Genomic DNA, 16,244 nt, shown 5'->3' on the forward strand with positions numbered 1-16,244 from the left:
CAGAATATAAGCAGCTGTTTGCAAACATCTGTACCAGCCAAAGCTTCGTAAAATTATACAGAAAATAATTTTGAATAAAGGCTCTTAAAAATACTGTAACTTGTTTGCTGACAGCAAACAATAAGCCAGGCCCTCTGGATAAATTATTTGTAGTGAATTCTTTGCTTGGATCTAGTTCTCCTCCTCCTCCTCAGGCAGTATTTTTAAAGTGAACAGTCACCGATTATTTGGATTTTCAGCCCCAGGGATTTGGAAGCAAAAAGAGTTCACCAACACGAGTGTTTTTTTTTTTTTTTCTTTTCTTTTTTTTTTCTCCATGTTAAAGTCAATTTCAATCTTAAACATGCCTGTAATAAATTGGGTCTTGAATAGGGCTCATCATGAAGAGCACCTAATGATCCAACCCCGATGCTAGGAACTGTTGTTCTTCTGACAGTGTGAAATCTCCATGCAGTGGAAAGTCTTGTGGGCAGACTTATTGCGCTGGCCACAAAGCAAACTGGAAAGCACTAAAAGGGATTCTCCCAAGGCTAGCTGCTAGCACAGATTACATAAAAAAATATGGCACATTCAGAAACCAACATAAAAGATTTAAAATATGATTTTTTTTAATAAGTATATATGTCAAATATGAAATATGATAAAGTTTTCTATAGATGTTTAAGAAATTGCAAATTCTTATTTACAGTGTAGCCTTCCAATGACAAATTCCTTCATACCATGTCAGCTGCAGGGGGGGTTGTAAGTACCATTTTCCCCTTGCATTCTTTGAAAACCTTTGATAATTGCAAAATCTTCATCCTGCTTGAGCTTTGCTGCATGCTAAATTTGTATTAACGTTTTCTGTTAATAAATACATAGTTTAGTTTCAGGATGTTTCTTTCCTTCAGTGAACTATTCAATGTAGCTACTGGTTTTGAATAGCTCTTGGCATTGTTTTATTTCATAGTGACCCAACAAAATGGCCATGTGAGCTGGCTTCCCCAAATGTTGGTAAGATGAACAGCTGAACCATTGCAGCCATGCCCACAGGGCTATCTCACTTCACCCTCTTCCTTTGCACTTCTTCAGTAGGGCCCTGTCCTGCCAGTCCTGGGCTGTATCTGCACTGAGTAGTGATACATGCACACCGCCACTGTGAAAGGGTAAATGGTCTGGTTCCCTCACACAGATCCACATACAGAGGTTAGAGGGTGCATATTTGTACTTGGAACTGTTTCACCAGTTTTGACTGATGCATAGCTTTCGGTAAAGCTAGAGTTGGAAGTTCAGGTTTGCCTTGGATTCCTGCAGGGTGAGGTCACTCTGAGTAACAGATCTTTGACAAGTGGTCCAAAAAGGCACGCCTCCTTCCATACACAGCCCCAGTCCTTCAAGCAAGCATGATGTAATGTGGAAAGCCAAAATACTTGCCATTTGACCACTTGCCTACCATTGCAAGATCAGTGCAAACTCTCACTGACGGACAGAAAATCTCTGGCTTTCTACTGCCTTAGATGCTCTAAAATCCTGTCCCAAGTTCCTTTGTGTCCCCTCTGAGTCCATGTCTGCACTGCCTGGCACCCAGAGGTGAGGTGCTTCCTGTCCCTAGCACTGTACATCCCACAGTGCAGATTTGGCAGAGGCAACCCAGATCTATGGGCACCAAGTGAGGTACAGATGCCACTAAGGGCAAAAGGGCTGAAGGGCTGACTCAGCAGCTGCTCTCTAGGAGCAACCCAAAGCAGTTAGGAAATGAATGCTATGAAGACTTCAAAATACAATTCCTTCCTAACAGGGAATGGGACAAAACAATTCAAACTATGTACAGAATTTAAGGCCAGAAAAAAAGCATCCAGCAAGGTATTGCCAGGTTATACAACTTCATCAGCTGCAATCAGCACCTGTGATAACGGCCTTTTATATTGCTGGAATGGTATCATTGCATGGTGTTTACTCTGCAGGTCTCAAAGGCAAGCCTTAGGAATACAGTGCAACATATTTTATTTCTAAGTTAAAAACAAACAAAACAAAACAAAACAAAAACAGGGAGAGAAAGATTGCACCTTTCCATATCTACCTACAACAGCACAGAGTAGCTTAGATAAAGCACATTCTTTAAGCAGGACATGGTACAGTATCTGTAATACCAGAGCATGCTTTGCAAATCTGGATGAGAGACTTACCATGTTTTTACTGCAGATACACTCAGTTTGTGTGCTCAGCTGTAAAGGTGAAAAATCTGTTGCATGCAGATCCGTTGAAATGGCAACCACATATTTCATGCTCTGGAGCTCTCTGCAGTAATCATATCCCACTAATGTTGGTTTCCTTATATGCAGATTTGCTTACTTGCTGCTACCTTCCAAGAGAGCCAAGAAGCATGCTCTACCATTAACTTCATTGTAAGTTTTTGGTAACTTTGGTGTAACTGCTAAATACAATTTTCTTCCTATCATTTAAACTTGGTCTTGTCCCTAAATGTCCCTTTGCTTCTACATCAGAATCACCAGACACACCATGAGATGTCATTGTCTATATATTCTGGAGGTGGCAAATAAATTACTTTTATTTTCATTATCATCCGCTGCCAGGGCAATCATTATTTGATTTCAATGATGTCTGAAAGTCAGACCTTCAGGCTTGGTCTTGAGTTTTCCAATGTGAAAAGGCCAGCAGGTTGAGGGAGGTAATACTCCCCCCCTGCTCTGTGCTGGTGAGGCTGTATCTTGAGTACTGTGTCAAGTTCTGGGCTCCCCAGTTCAAGAATGACAGGGGAACTCCTGGAGAGAATCCCACAGAGGGCCACAGAGATAATTAGGGGCCTGGAGCATCTCCTTTGTGATGAAAGGCTGAGACACCTGGGGCTGTTCAGCCTGGAGAAGAGAAGACTGAGGGGGGGATCTCATCAATGCTTTTCTTCTGTCCTGTAAAATTATCTCATTCACATCTAAAGCTGTTTTAACCTTTGAACTGGCTAAAACATTTTTACTCCATTATTGAAAGCAGGTGAATGTCCCACACCACCCGCACTCAGAGGTGATATCTCCTCTCATTGAAATTCCTTGGCATGACACGAATTAGGACAGCGGAACTCACAGCCATAGGAGGTGGCTGTGGTGCCATTTCAATGGAGAATTTGCCTTACTGCTTTTCAGCTTAGGTCTGAGGCTGCAAACTCTCTAGCACAGACACAAGATGGCAAAATGTGGTGTTTGATTGAAATATGGCACACCACTGCTTTGTTGTGTGATATGTGATAGGACAGGTATGACTTTACACTTTCACTCACTTGCATGATTTCAAGTGCTTTTAACAAGAGTTTGTTTGATTTGAACTATAAGTTCCCTGGATTTTCATTTAGAGAAATGTGAAAAATCATCCTTTAGGGGAGGAACAACTGGACCTTAGAGGTTTTGCTACAAAATGCATTATGAAGTGGTGCATTGCAGCCACTTTTTCTTCTCTCTGCATCAACTACTCTTTGTGCTCTCAAAGACTGCAACTTAATGATTATTAGAATATTATTTCCTGGATGCTTTCAAATGTGCTTCCCAGGGGAAAAAATAATAAAATAAGTGGAAAACACACATATATATATATAAAAACACAACACACAATACTTTCAGCTAAGTAAACACTAAAATCTGTCACATTGGACTCAAAGACAATGGAAAAGGAAATGAAACATAAGCATATGCCTAACATTGATCGAAACAGTCACCCTCTCAAAGGGCTATAAACAGTAAAACAACAGATTCATTGCAGCAGGGAGCCCAGGTTTAAGGGGTTTCTTTGCAAGGATATAAATCCCCTCTGCATTTACTGTGGTGCATAGCAGAGTCCAGTCCTCCCTCTCTAAGCTTTTCAAAATCTTCCCAAACAATTTTAATGTGAGCACAGTACAACCTTGAGAGCAGTCCTGGAAGATATCTGAATGTCCAGTTCTCAAAACAAGATTTCAACATACGTCACGTCCCTCCTTGGATTACTTTGGCCAAGGGTGACAGGATCAACCAGAATTCCAGGTTGCAGCTCATTAGTCCATAACAGCTAGCTTATCTCTGTCTGCCAGTAGGGCAGTTCTGACCATTCACATTTGGACCATTTAAACATTTCCTGGGATAGTAATCTTGATGCGATTTTTGTGCCCCTGAGCAAAAATAGAAGCAGTTAGACCTGAACTGTAGGTGTAACCAGTTAGCAAAGCAGCTGAAAATTTAGAATTGATAAATTCCACTTCAAATGTAAAATTTCAGATGTGATAGTGAAGTAGAAGATCTTCAGAAAGCACCTTCAGATGGAGATGGGTTGTTTGTGCCAGGCTGGGGAATTAAAAAAAAAAAAAAAGTGCTTTAACATCATCTCAAGTTAATGAAACAAATCATCAAGTGCATGAGTGATTAGTCACTGGAATACTTTACTCTGGGAAGTGGTGAATTCTCCAAAACTTGATGTCATTGCATCAGGACTGGACATCTTTCAGGAAGACTATGTGTCAGACAGGAGAAGCTACTGAACTCAGCTTGTGATTATTTGTACATCAGAAGTGGGAAGGGCTGACAAGGAACCTGAAAACATGATAAAAAGCTGCGAAAGCAGGTAAGTGGGGATTCCTTATATGATCTCACAGTGTAATAGCCAGAAAGAATCCATGCTCAGAAATGAATTGAGTGTTGCCTGAGGAGTGGCTGAGTCAGTAGAGCTATCAGCTCCCTCTCAGCGCTGCATGGGCTCTGTAGTGCTGACAGCACTAAAAAACTTGTTTATTGATTGTCAATGAAGTATGACTTGAATATGCACAGTCTTCAAACAGAAGAGGAAAAAGATGATTTTACATCATCATTGGTCTGGTTAGCTGCACTATGCTGACCCAATTACCTTTTCTGTTGTTAAAAGTTTTGTTGTTATTGTTTCAGGAAAACAACTCCCATCTTAGAAGAATTAAATATCATCCTGGAAAAGTAAACGTTCACTTAGATAAGGAAAATGACTGCTGGAAGCACCACAGCAAGTAAATTCTGCCTTTTATTGAACTATTTCCTCTATATAACCATGGGAATTTTGAAAAAGATGAAAATCAAAAACATGCACAAAATGTAGAAACTGAAAAAGGAAACTGAAAAGACAAAACAGAAATGCTACATTACATCAAAAAGTACCCTGAGATTTTGGAAGAAGCGAATACTATTTCTCATTCTTCACAGGCAATAGTCTGTAAAAACAATGCGAAACATTACATCTTGTTCTGGTGATGACTTTGTAGGACTGACCCCCATGCAGAAAGCCAAAGCAATGTCAGTGCCTCAGATAAGACACAACAAGTTCTGTTTTTAAGACAGCTTTTGCAAAGAATTAAATTCTGCTATTTAAATACATGCAGGCAGCACTATCTGAGGCAGATATGACAGAACCATCTTAGCAGCAATGCTATGGCTGAAGATGCTTTCAGCATCAGCTGCTATTTTTAGGTGCTTATCACAGTTTGATTTGAGACTCACTGTGCCAGGTGTAGTGCAAACCATACCAATGAAATAAAGCTTTGCTTGTAATTTTAATGACTCCTATGCTTACAGTGAGGAAAAATTTGGAAAGTATGGAAGAATTAAATTTGTCTTTTCTGTTTGTTAAGAGCAGGGCAGTCAATATTCAATGACAGAATAAAAAGCCACTGAGTCAGACAATGAGCAACACATGGATTTTGTTTTAGCTGCTATAACTCCAAAACCTTATTTGAGAATTCTCCCACACTAAGTGGTTCATAAATGTGCTTGGCACATGGTAGTAATATGATGTAGAGTCACACCTCTGTTACCAGATCTCCAAGTATGTCAGCAGTCCAACATGGACCCATTCATTTCTTTATTTTCATGTGGAGCCATTTGAACCAGAACATGCTATACACTCCCACATGGGCAAGGTAGATCTTTCAACAATTTCGTACTTTCTTCTCATGATGGAAATGGCTAGGCAAACTGCAGAATAATAAATAACTGGGTCCATTTAGGATAAGTCCAGGTTATACATGCAAGACAAGATCTTCATTGGGGGCTCTGCCCTTCTGAAATAATTGGCCAAAAGCACAGGAGTTGCAGACATGTTGCCAGACTTCAGGCAGGGGAACTCAAGATTTGCACCAGAAGCATTCAGAGCAATACAGAGTTTCAACAGCAGGCCAGATTCTCAGGGGTGTTTGGCACGTATGCCTACTCCTGGTAAGATTTGTTTACTTGTTGATTCTTACAAGGTCTCAGTCTAGTCCTGTTCCCGGTTTCCCAGCACATTGTGAAAGCCCACACGACTATCTCATCCTACTCAAATTCTGTGTTTTCTCCATGGTCCTTTCAAATTCTGCTATTGCCTCTGCCCATTAGATCTTTACCAGTTAGTTGGGTGTCTGAAGATGAGGATAGGGTTTGTCTCATCTTCCATGGTTGCTTCAGGTGATTCTTCAAGCTCACAGGGAAGCTGTGGATGAATTAGACTTTCGGAGACCATGCTCACGCATGGGAGGCTTTGAGACTTTTGATGCCTAACTTGAGTCTGAAAACTCAAAATCTGGGGCTGCTCCCATTTCCCTAATTTCATGGACGGAAAATGCATTTTAGATCTCAAGTGGAAGCTAACACTGTAACAAAGCTCTCAGCATCAAGATAACACACAGCTTATGTACACATTCTACAGCAGCATTCTTTAAAGATCAGATTAACTCAACTCTCAAGCTCTCATCCCCATCCTTGAAAATGTGTGTGCAAATCCCAGTGCACTCAACGGATGTTGCATAAAAGCCACACAAATGGAGTCACTTTTCAGAGAGTTGTACAGAGCAAGGCCAGGGTGCTGCTTGCTGCTAGCACTCCCCTAAATTCATTTTTCTCTTTTCATTTGTTGTAGTATTTCTCCTCCCACACCTTTGCCCTCCCTGCCTTTCTGAACTTTCACAGATATTTAAGCATTGGCTTTTGTACTGAAACTGGGCCCTGATCTTCTGTGAAAAACAAGGAAAACCTTCTGAAGGAATAACCTAAATGCAACACCAGATAAATTAAAAGTACTCATTGCTGTCATTCAGCAAAGCCATGCGCAGACAGAGAACTTTCACAGCTATTAAAAAAAAATGTGCTATTCAGTGCAAACTTGCCATCTGGCTCCTAGTGCTGGATTCCACTACACTGTGCTTCTTGAGATTACACTCATCTGCCAGCCTCCCCCTCTCCTCCCAAGGCACTTAGGAAGACTCTTCTGGGAACAGAAAGAGAATTATTTTATCCAAATCACTATGCAGCTAACTATACATAGTAATTAAACAAAGAGACATTCTCCTTCTGCCATTGGAGGCAAAGGTTTTCTTGCTAGCCGTAAATAACGATCCTTCTTTGGGAAGATGAAAAGGTATTTACAGAATAAACTGGTATACTGTAATGCTGATGGTCAGGCAAAGATAATTAGGTATTAAAATAGACAACAAGGGAAAGATATTAAAAGTAGAGGCTTCTTATGCCATCTTTAATGGATGCAGTTGTTCTGGATGATCACAAGCATCTCTGAGCACAGAAAAGAAGGGGAATGTTTATCTCTGATTTAAACAGCCATGAAGCCAGTGGAGTCCACCAGGAATGAATGTGGTTTGCTGGGAGACCTCACCTCCTATGACAAGGGAGTAGCTTTATTAAACTCAGTGGCCTCCATAAATACGGTCTTCCATGTAAATGTTTGCAGGATGAGGCCCTAATAGCTGGCAAGGTGGAGAGCTTTTCCGTGCAGCTCCCATCACGTGTCTGGGAAATATTAACATTCAAGCAGAGGAAAGTGCTCTTGTTTGTACCAAGCCCTGCTGAATTCAGCTGTGGGAGACCTGCACAATCCAAACCTCCCCAGGGGCACCCACTCACTTGGCAGCTGTCCCCTCCTGTCTGCAGTCCCAGATGACTCACACTCTCCTCACGCTGGCCCCAGTATTCCCACCAGGCTCCAGCCAGTTTGCTGAGCTAGAAATTCTCAACACCACACCACGATGCTGCAGCTCTGACCCTGAACGTGACATTTCCACATGGTCCAAGCTCTTCTTTTTCTGACCTGAAAGTTAATATCCTTAGTAATTCAAATGCATCCAGGACTTCTAGCATGCATTTGGGAAGCTTTGATAATTTTCATTCACCTGCAACTTCTGTCTCAGTGTCAGGATTATCAGCTCTATGTCACAAAAAATATCACGAGGCATATTCTCCTGGCTCTGTCTCACTCTGCACTCATGATGCTTACTTAAAGAATATAAAGAGCCTTTTATTTAATCTTTTGGTTTTGGAGCCTTACCATTAACCGATGCTATGCCTTCAGATTCTTAAAAAAAAAAACAACACAAAACATAAAACAACCAAAGATATCAGATATTCTGAAAGATTCTCGGGACTCCAGGAGCATAGCAGAATAGTTTAGAGGAAATCTGAAATTCCTCCTTGGTTCAGCTGCCTTTCCTTCAAGCTTAAAACTACATTGTGATTTAGGCCCCCGTTTTGAATCCAAAATGTTATGACTCCTCCTTGCTTTGCTGTGAGCCTTCCAACGTTTTCTGGATCCAACATTTCCAAGGCATATCTCTTAATGTAGATATTCCCCACTGTGTCCTAAACTCTTGCTTAGGTTCCCAATTGGCTCCACTTCTTGCTCCTGAGACTGAATTTATCTTATCTCATATACGGAGATCCCTAATGGATTCTACTCATTGGTTGCTTTTCCTCAAGTACTGACACTCCCCCACGGCTTACCCTGCTTCTCAGCCTGCCAAGTAATATATAGCAAGCTATTCATAACTGCATGAATGTGTTTTGATAGACCAGTTCATTCAAAAGCCTTGGCCCTGCTGATGTCACAGACCTGGTAGTTTGTCAGGCAAACAGTCTTCCATTTGCCAAGACTTTAATGTGTAATGATTAGAAATACATTACAAGAACTAAATATCCAAGCATCATTTTGAAACTCCTCCCTATCTGGAGGATAGAGAGTTTTATGGATTTACACCAGCTATAATTTTGGTCCCTGTCAAAATAAGCTGCCAGAACATGTCCATTGTGTTAATGTGTCTCCAAGTTCATTCTGAATGGCAGATTCAACCACCACCCTCAACACTCTGGGTCTTCAAGACTGTGCTAAGAAATCACCAGCTTCCGAACTCCATAAAAGAGAGAGCCCAGGTCCTCTTGATGTCTTAAGTCTGGACAAGCCCCTTGCTTACATAGCCTAGCTCCATTAGGCTTTACAGCATAGTTCTGCAGCCTGTGGCTTGACCCCAAATGCTGCTAATCCCAGCAGAGATGCTGTGACATGAAGTGGAGCCAGACTGCAGGCAGCAATGAGAATGAATAGCAAGTAGGTATCACGAGCTCTGGTTCCCTGTGCTGGAACCTACCCTCACCACCTTTGCTCTGGCACCTTTGAGTGTTCCTTAGCTAGCTGCTAGCATTTCTCTTTTGGCAATATCCCTGCCCCCCTGATTATGCTGGGGTAGAACAGAAACTAAGAGCAGAATCTGGTCTGCTGATAGACCAAACTTGGCTCTAGTCTGGTGCCAAATGATTCACTCCCACACTATTGCTGCCTATTAATAAAACACTTTTTCCAAGACTCAGAAAATGAATTACTCATAGATAAGACACTGAAATTGAAATCTTGTCAACACTGTATATTTAGAAAGTGACTGTGGGACAAATACAGATCAGTCTTCCATCAGTGTGGACTTAACACCTGAATGGGTGTGCTTGCTGCAAGGGACAGTACCCAGAAGCACTCATCTCCTTTTGTCATTTGCTGTTCATCAGCAACCTGGACCATGGCTGTGATTTCATAGGTAATTCTACGATGTGGAGAGCAAAGCAGACAGGTGAGATGATGGAAAAGATATTTTTGGTATGCATAGGCCCTAATAATCATTTGCCTTTGCAAAGATCAAAAATGACTAGTTTCTGCCTCCACCAGGCTCACTGCATAGCTAATCATATCTGTTTCTCCAGTCTGTAAAAGATTCTGCTCTACATACTCAGAAGTTCAGTAGCATAATGCATCTAGTACCACATTCTTTTCAACATCAGATTGCAGATCCCTAGCATGGTTTCAGTTGCTAACAAGTTAAGTAAGTCATTTTCCTTAGATGTTTCTAGGTGATCAATATTTCCAATCCGTCTTTGCTTAACAGAACCTCCGTCATTTAAGATGCTCTTTCGTATCTTTTGTCACCTCTCAGTAGTGGCAGGTGTTGAAGCCATAAATCATTTTCAGTCAGTCTGTACGTGGTATCTCCCAAATTTTCCCCTCAGTATCTCACAGTGAACGGAGGCAGTCCTATGTAGAATCCACCTCAACAGATTTTACAGGGTGATGTCTCAATGCTTTGAAACTGGCTGTTAAAACTCATTGTTTGAAGGCTCCGGTGGCCTGGTCATGCACTTCTGTGAGAATAAATGCAATCTGCAGAGTTATTGTCAAAGACAACTTTTTGGAGGGCTCCAGAATTTATATCCAGATCCTTGCCAGGCATCACGACTCCATTTTCATCTCTCCTGTGGTGGAAAATGATCCAAATTCACTTGTCATCCAGTAACTATTGAATCATGCAAAGTGGCATCTAGGATAAAACTACATTCCTGAAAAGTCTCAGATCCACATAAAGTTTATTCATGTAGAGAAAGGACATGAGCAGATCTAGTGCCCATAATGGGCCGGAAGGATGAACTCAAAATAAGGAAGGTGAAGAAAAACAAGGAAGGTGGTCGGGAAATAGAGAACAACTGAGGGAAGATTTAAAGAACATTACTTTGTGAAGCCTAGTAGGAGAAAGTGTGAGAGGGAAGACTTTTATATAAAGTGTATGATTCAAGCACCATGAAAGAATACATATTTTTAAATTAAAGGATAATGGTAGCACAAAAACACATAGGTTTTAATAGAGAGGAAAAAGCTTCAAGCTGGAAAGCAGAGGGCTTGTAGTGATAAGAGAAGTGTGGATCTGGAGATAGTCTTAAGCTACTTGAATAGTGTGAAGATGGAGTATGAACAGGTCATGCCTTGCCCCACAGGAACTCCTTCCCACCCTGAAAGTCAGTTTATACGTGTTGTCTCCAATTGCAGCATCCTCACAGCACTCTTAACAATACTGTTTTACAAACACAGGAGTCTAATACCCCTTAGATGGTTTATGAAACAGGTAGCCTAAACCCCCTTGCCTTGGGGCTCTCCAATATGTCCATTCAGGCTGGATATTAGGAAAAAAATCTCCAAAAGAGCGGTGAGGCAGTGGTACAGGCTGCCCAGGGAGGTGGTGGTGTCACCTGGAGGTGTTCAAGAAATGTGGAGACGTGGCACGGAGAGACATGGCTTAGTGAGCATAGAGACAGACCTGGAGATCATTTAATTCCAACAATTTGCTCAAAGTGAAGCAATTTTCAAAATTACATCAGGTTGTTTGTGATCTCATTCATTCAAGTTTTGAAGATCTTTATGAAGAATCCACAGCCTCTCAGAGCCTTTCAGCATAACTGCTCAGTGGGTGAAATATGACCATCTCAGCAGCTTTCTGCTGGACTTGTTCATCTACAGGTTATATATAGAGATGAAGAAGCTTTGTATTGCTCTCCCTTTTTATACTCTGCTCTCAAAGACTTACATGTGGAAGAACTGCTTAACAGTAAGGGTGACGGAGCATGGAAAAGGTTCCCCAGAGATGTTGTGGAGTCTCCTTCTATAGAGATATTCAAGACTCATTTGGATGCCTACTTGGAACACTCCTGATGGCATTCCCACTGCATTTGGGGCATCTCAGGATAGGCCAACAGTGATAGGGTCCACCTCAGAGCCATCACTAAGCCTGGATATGCTGACTACTCAAGCCTCAGCTGAACCTTCCTGTGATTCAGTCCCTGCCTGCCCATCCCACTCCTTTTATGCTAGGTGTTGGACTTAGAAATGCTGTCAGTGGCAAACACACAGCTCTCTGCTCCTGACTTGTGGCCCTGTTTCTTCCCTTCATAATGAGTGATGGTGGTTGATTGTTATCTCACTAAACCTTAATATCCTGAGTAAATATATAGCTTTCAGATTAATCAATTAGCCTGCTGTCACCTAGAATCATTCCCTAAGTCTTGTTCTAGCTGTGGCACTGGGACAACTGATCACTCCATAGGTTCAGCCACAGGTATAAATCCTCCTGGCACATCCCATGTTGTTAAAAAACAATATTAAAAGGGATTTTTTCAAGCATTCCTTCAGGAACGACTGAGGCGGTAATTTACTCAGAAAGCAGTGTTATATCAATACTATGACAGAGCTTTCCTGTTTGCATGATGACAAATTGACAGTGTTTTGACATTATAGATTGTCATCATGACAGTGCCTAGCAATGACAGCTTGCTTTATCTCCTGAACAATTTATAAACATGAATTTCAAAATCACACAAGAACGATCTGCGATATGTACCAGAATATGTGAAGAATCCTTCAAAGATCAACATGCTACAAGTAACAGATTTCTTAGGAAACTGCCACAGAATGTAACAAGAGGAGCGTTTCTGCAGAAATGTTGCCCTTGGCAGATGTGTCCATAGAAAGCAGAAGAGTAAGGCTGGGAATCTGTTTATTTACAAGAGAAGCATCCTCCCAATAACAGCAGGAACACTGCAACTTAAAAATAAAAATACACATACAAACACCTTACTGGAATGTATTTTAATTTAACTTGAGCTAGACTGGGAACTCATTCCCACTGCTTCTTTGATGTGGCAATAGGCAAGTTAAAGAATGTTCACAGTTTATGCATTCATCTCTGGGAGAGGCAACCCTGAATTCCTTGTGGAAAAAGTCTGTTTTTGCAGTGGGAAATGCTGCTTCTTCAGACTACTATTAAATGCTCTTTCCCTGGATTTTCCTGTGCACCCAGAACCTACACAAAGTCTAGAGGAACTTTCAGCTACCCACAACAAGTTATCTGCACATGCAATGCCAGCTCCATGTGGTCAGTTCAGGTATACGGGGAGGAAAGGAGATGAAAACTCCGTGCTCATGAACTGGCAGGGACCAGACAGGCAGGACAATCACAAAACAAACAAACAAACCAAAAACAACCACCCAAACCTAACAAAACATTTGTATTAGGCACACTGAGTTGTCACATGTCAGTATGAGCTGCTTCTATAAAAGAACTACTATCAGAGTCCTTACCTGGGAAGTTAATGCACTGAGCTGCAACAATATTGAAACAGTTCCCTTACTCTTCATTACCCACTGTTAATATGTTGGTGACTTGATGAACTCTTGCATCCAGCTGCTGTCAGACCCTGAAGACACATGAATCCCTTAGATGCCTCCGTATCCCTCATGTACCTTGCCTCGCTCTGTTTCAAGTGTCACTCTCCTCCATTCCACAAAACTCTGAACGAAAGACTGCTGGTGATTTCTACATTTTCAACCTGTGCACCCATACACTTTAGCCAACCTTCCACTTGCAGTTCTGATTCTTAGGAGAAAAACAGGGACATCTTATAGTGAGCCTTGCCTGCAGGAGAATTTCTGCCACAGGAATTTGAAACATGGGAGGTGGCCATCTCTTACCAAGTAACACCCATGTCCTGCTTCTTGCTTCATTTCTCTCTTTGCTTAGGCAGCTCCACACTCAGACCTATTTTGAAACTTTTCCAAATCCACCCAATTTCTTCCAGGGAGGGCTGAGATCCTCTACAATAATACCCCCAGAACAGTGCAGTCAGGCTGCCCACATATTGTAGACCCAAAGTATATTGTAGGAGCACTGGCTTCACTCTGAGCATGTGGTAGGGTACAGCCATCTCCACGCTGCCTGCAGCCCAACTTGCTCCCTGGGGGAGAGAAGTATTTGTAGAAAGAAAAGTGGCACAAATGAGCTTCTCCAATTCCAAATCACCCAGAGTACCAGATCGAGGCAGATCCTGGATTTCTGTACAAGAGACTCAAAACAGGGTGGTTTCAAACTTTACATAACAGAACCAAATTTAATGTAACTCCCCTTCTGGAAGAGGCAGGGAGCCATCCAATTTGGCCAAGAACTTGCTTTTTATTCAGTCCTTTGCATCCACTCCAAGTTGCTCCATTTGTCTGAAGAAATTAAAATACATTGAAAAGATTTCAGGTTTCTGCACAACAGGCTCTCAGTGACCTCCAACCGCTTACTGGTGTTTTGGTGAGACAGCATAGAATCATAAAATATCCTGAGCTGGAAGGGACTCATAAGGATTATTGAGTCCAACTCCTGATCACAATGACAGAATCATGAGAATCACTGAATGGCTTAGGTTAGAGGAGACCTTAAAGATGGCTGCCCCCCAGCAGCTCAGCTACCCAGGGCCCCATCCAACCTGACCTCGAGTGCCTCCAGGGATGGGGCACCACAGCTTCTCTGGGCAGCTGTGCCAGCACCTCAGCTACCCAGGGCCCCATCCAACCTGACCTCGAGTGCCTCCAGGGATGGGGCACCACAGCTTCTCTGGGCAGCTGTGCCAACACCTCATCGCCCTCTGAGTGACGAATTTCTTCCTAATATCTAACCTAAATCTCCTCTTAGTTTAAAGCCATTTCCCTTTGTCCTCTCATTATCAAACTGTGTAAAAAGTCAGTCCCTCTCCTGCTTGTAACCTCCCTTCAAGTACTGGAAGGCGACAAGGAGGTCACTCCTGAGCTTCCTCTTCTCCAGGATGAACGTGCCCAGCTCCTTCATGGGCTTATGGCACAAACTGCTCATTCAGAACCACAGAGCAGTACTGTGCTTCCACGGCAACTCTCACACCATGGCAGTGCCACTGAGACATTAATGGGGGACAGTAGCTATGGACAGAAGTATGGCACAGTAAGAGAAAAAAAGAAAAGGCCAGTGCAGCATTCCGTCTTCAAGTCCTTGCTGCCACCAATGAATTATTAACCTCAATGATTAAATTAATATTTGCAAGAGTGCACTAAAGCAGTAAAGACGGGGTAGTTGCAATGCCGTTTCCTCATTGCACATGGCCCTCTTTTCCCTCCGTGCCAGCCCCGCTCCGCTGAGCGCCGAGTTCCCGGTGAAAGCCTTTGGTGCACACACGCAGGAAGTGAGGTCAGGCTTGTTTTGGCAGTTTCAGCCGCTTTTATCCCAGATAGCAGCTGAATTTTATCAGTTGGTTTAGCCTTTGGTCTTCGAGAGACACACTATTATTTCACTCCTCTTTAAAAATAATAATAAAGAGAGAAAAAAAAAAAAAAGAAAAAGAAAAGAAAAAAAGAAAGAAAGAAAAAGCGCTGCGAGGCCGCAGCAGCAGCGAGCGCGGGAGCCGTGCCTCAGAGCCGGCCGAGCGCTACCGCGAGCGCCCTCGTGTGCCCGCAGCTCCCGCAGCACTGCCCCGCCTCGGCGGGTACCCCGGGCCCCCCTGAAGTAATGATGTCGCCTTCCCTGGGCTGGCACCGACGCCGCCCTCCCCGTGAGCAGGGTGTCGTGTTGCAAAATAAGACGTGAAGTTGGAAGTTAGGAAGGCGATATTAGGAAAAACTTCTTCATCGAGAGAGCGGTCAGGCGCTGGAACAGGCTGTCCAGGGAGGTGGTGAAGTTGCAGTCCTCGGAGGTGTTCAAGAAACATTTAGATGTTGTACCGAGGGATGCTGTTAGTGGGAAATATTGGTAATAGGTGGGCAGTTGGACTGGATGATCTTGGAGGTCTTTTTCAACCTTGGTGATTCTATGATTCTAAGAGTGCATGTTGCTGTCATTTTCCTCCCTTCATGTGAGCTTGTTCACAAGGTTTCTTCCATCCGAGTGTGAGCGCAACCTTCCAACAGAAAAATAATACATATATTTGTTCTCACTGACAACTTTCATACTAAAATCACTGCAAGGCAAACATAAAAAGCATATATGAAATATAAATGACAAACAATGCCCATATTGGAAACTTTCTACAGATTACTTCAGACCCTGGAAGAGGGCCGCTGCTTCTGTCAAAGAAGTGTTATCTTGAGATTGTCAATGCATGCTTCAGGGTAAGAGTGACTTTGTCCCTAGAGACCCAAGGGAACATAACAAGTGACATCAGTCATATTTTGGAGACTGTAGAGCCTCGTGTCACTAAATGTCAACTAAATCTCTGTACATGGCTCTCTTCAAAGAGTCATTCCTGAAGTGCTGAAAGGTGAGGGGGCTAACTAAGCCAATTAAAGAAACATTTACTAAGCAGGGGAAGGACACGATGATCTGCAGACCAGGTATGTAAGAATTTATTTTG

General features: G+C 42.5%; 1 long non-coding RNA gene across 1 annotated transcript; it reads left to right on the forward strand.

Moving 5' to 3' along the window:
* Positions 1-3,607: 3,607 nt before the first annotated feature.
* Positions 3,608-12,676, forward strand: LOC146544700 (uncharacterized). The gene is made up of 2 exons (XR_014882458.1): positions 3,608-4,581; positions 4,899-12,676. It is a non-coding gene; the product is annotated as an uncharacterized LOC146544700 (long non-coding RNA).
* Positions 12,677-16,244: the final 3,568 nt, after the last annotated feature.

This window comes from Meleagris gallopavo, chromosome 3, assembly GCF_905368555.1.
Source record: "Meleagris gallopavo chromosome 3, MGAL_WU_HG_1.1, whole genome shotgun sequence".
NCBI lineage: Eukaryota > Metazoa > Chordata > Aves > Galliformes > Phasianidae > Meleagris > Meleagris gallopavo.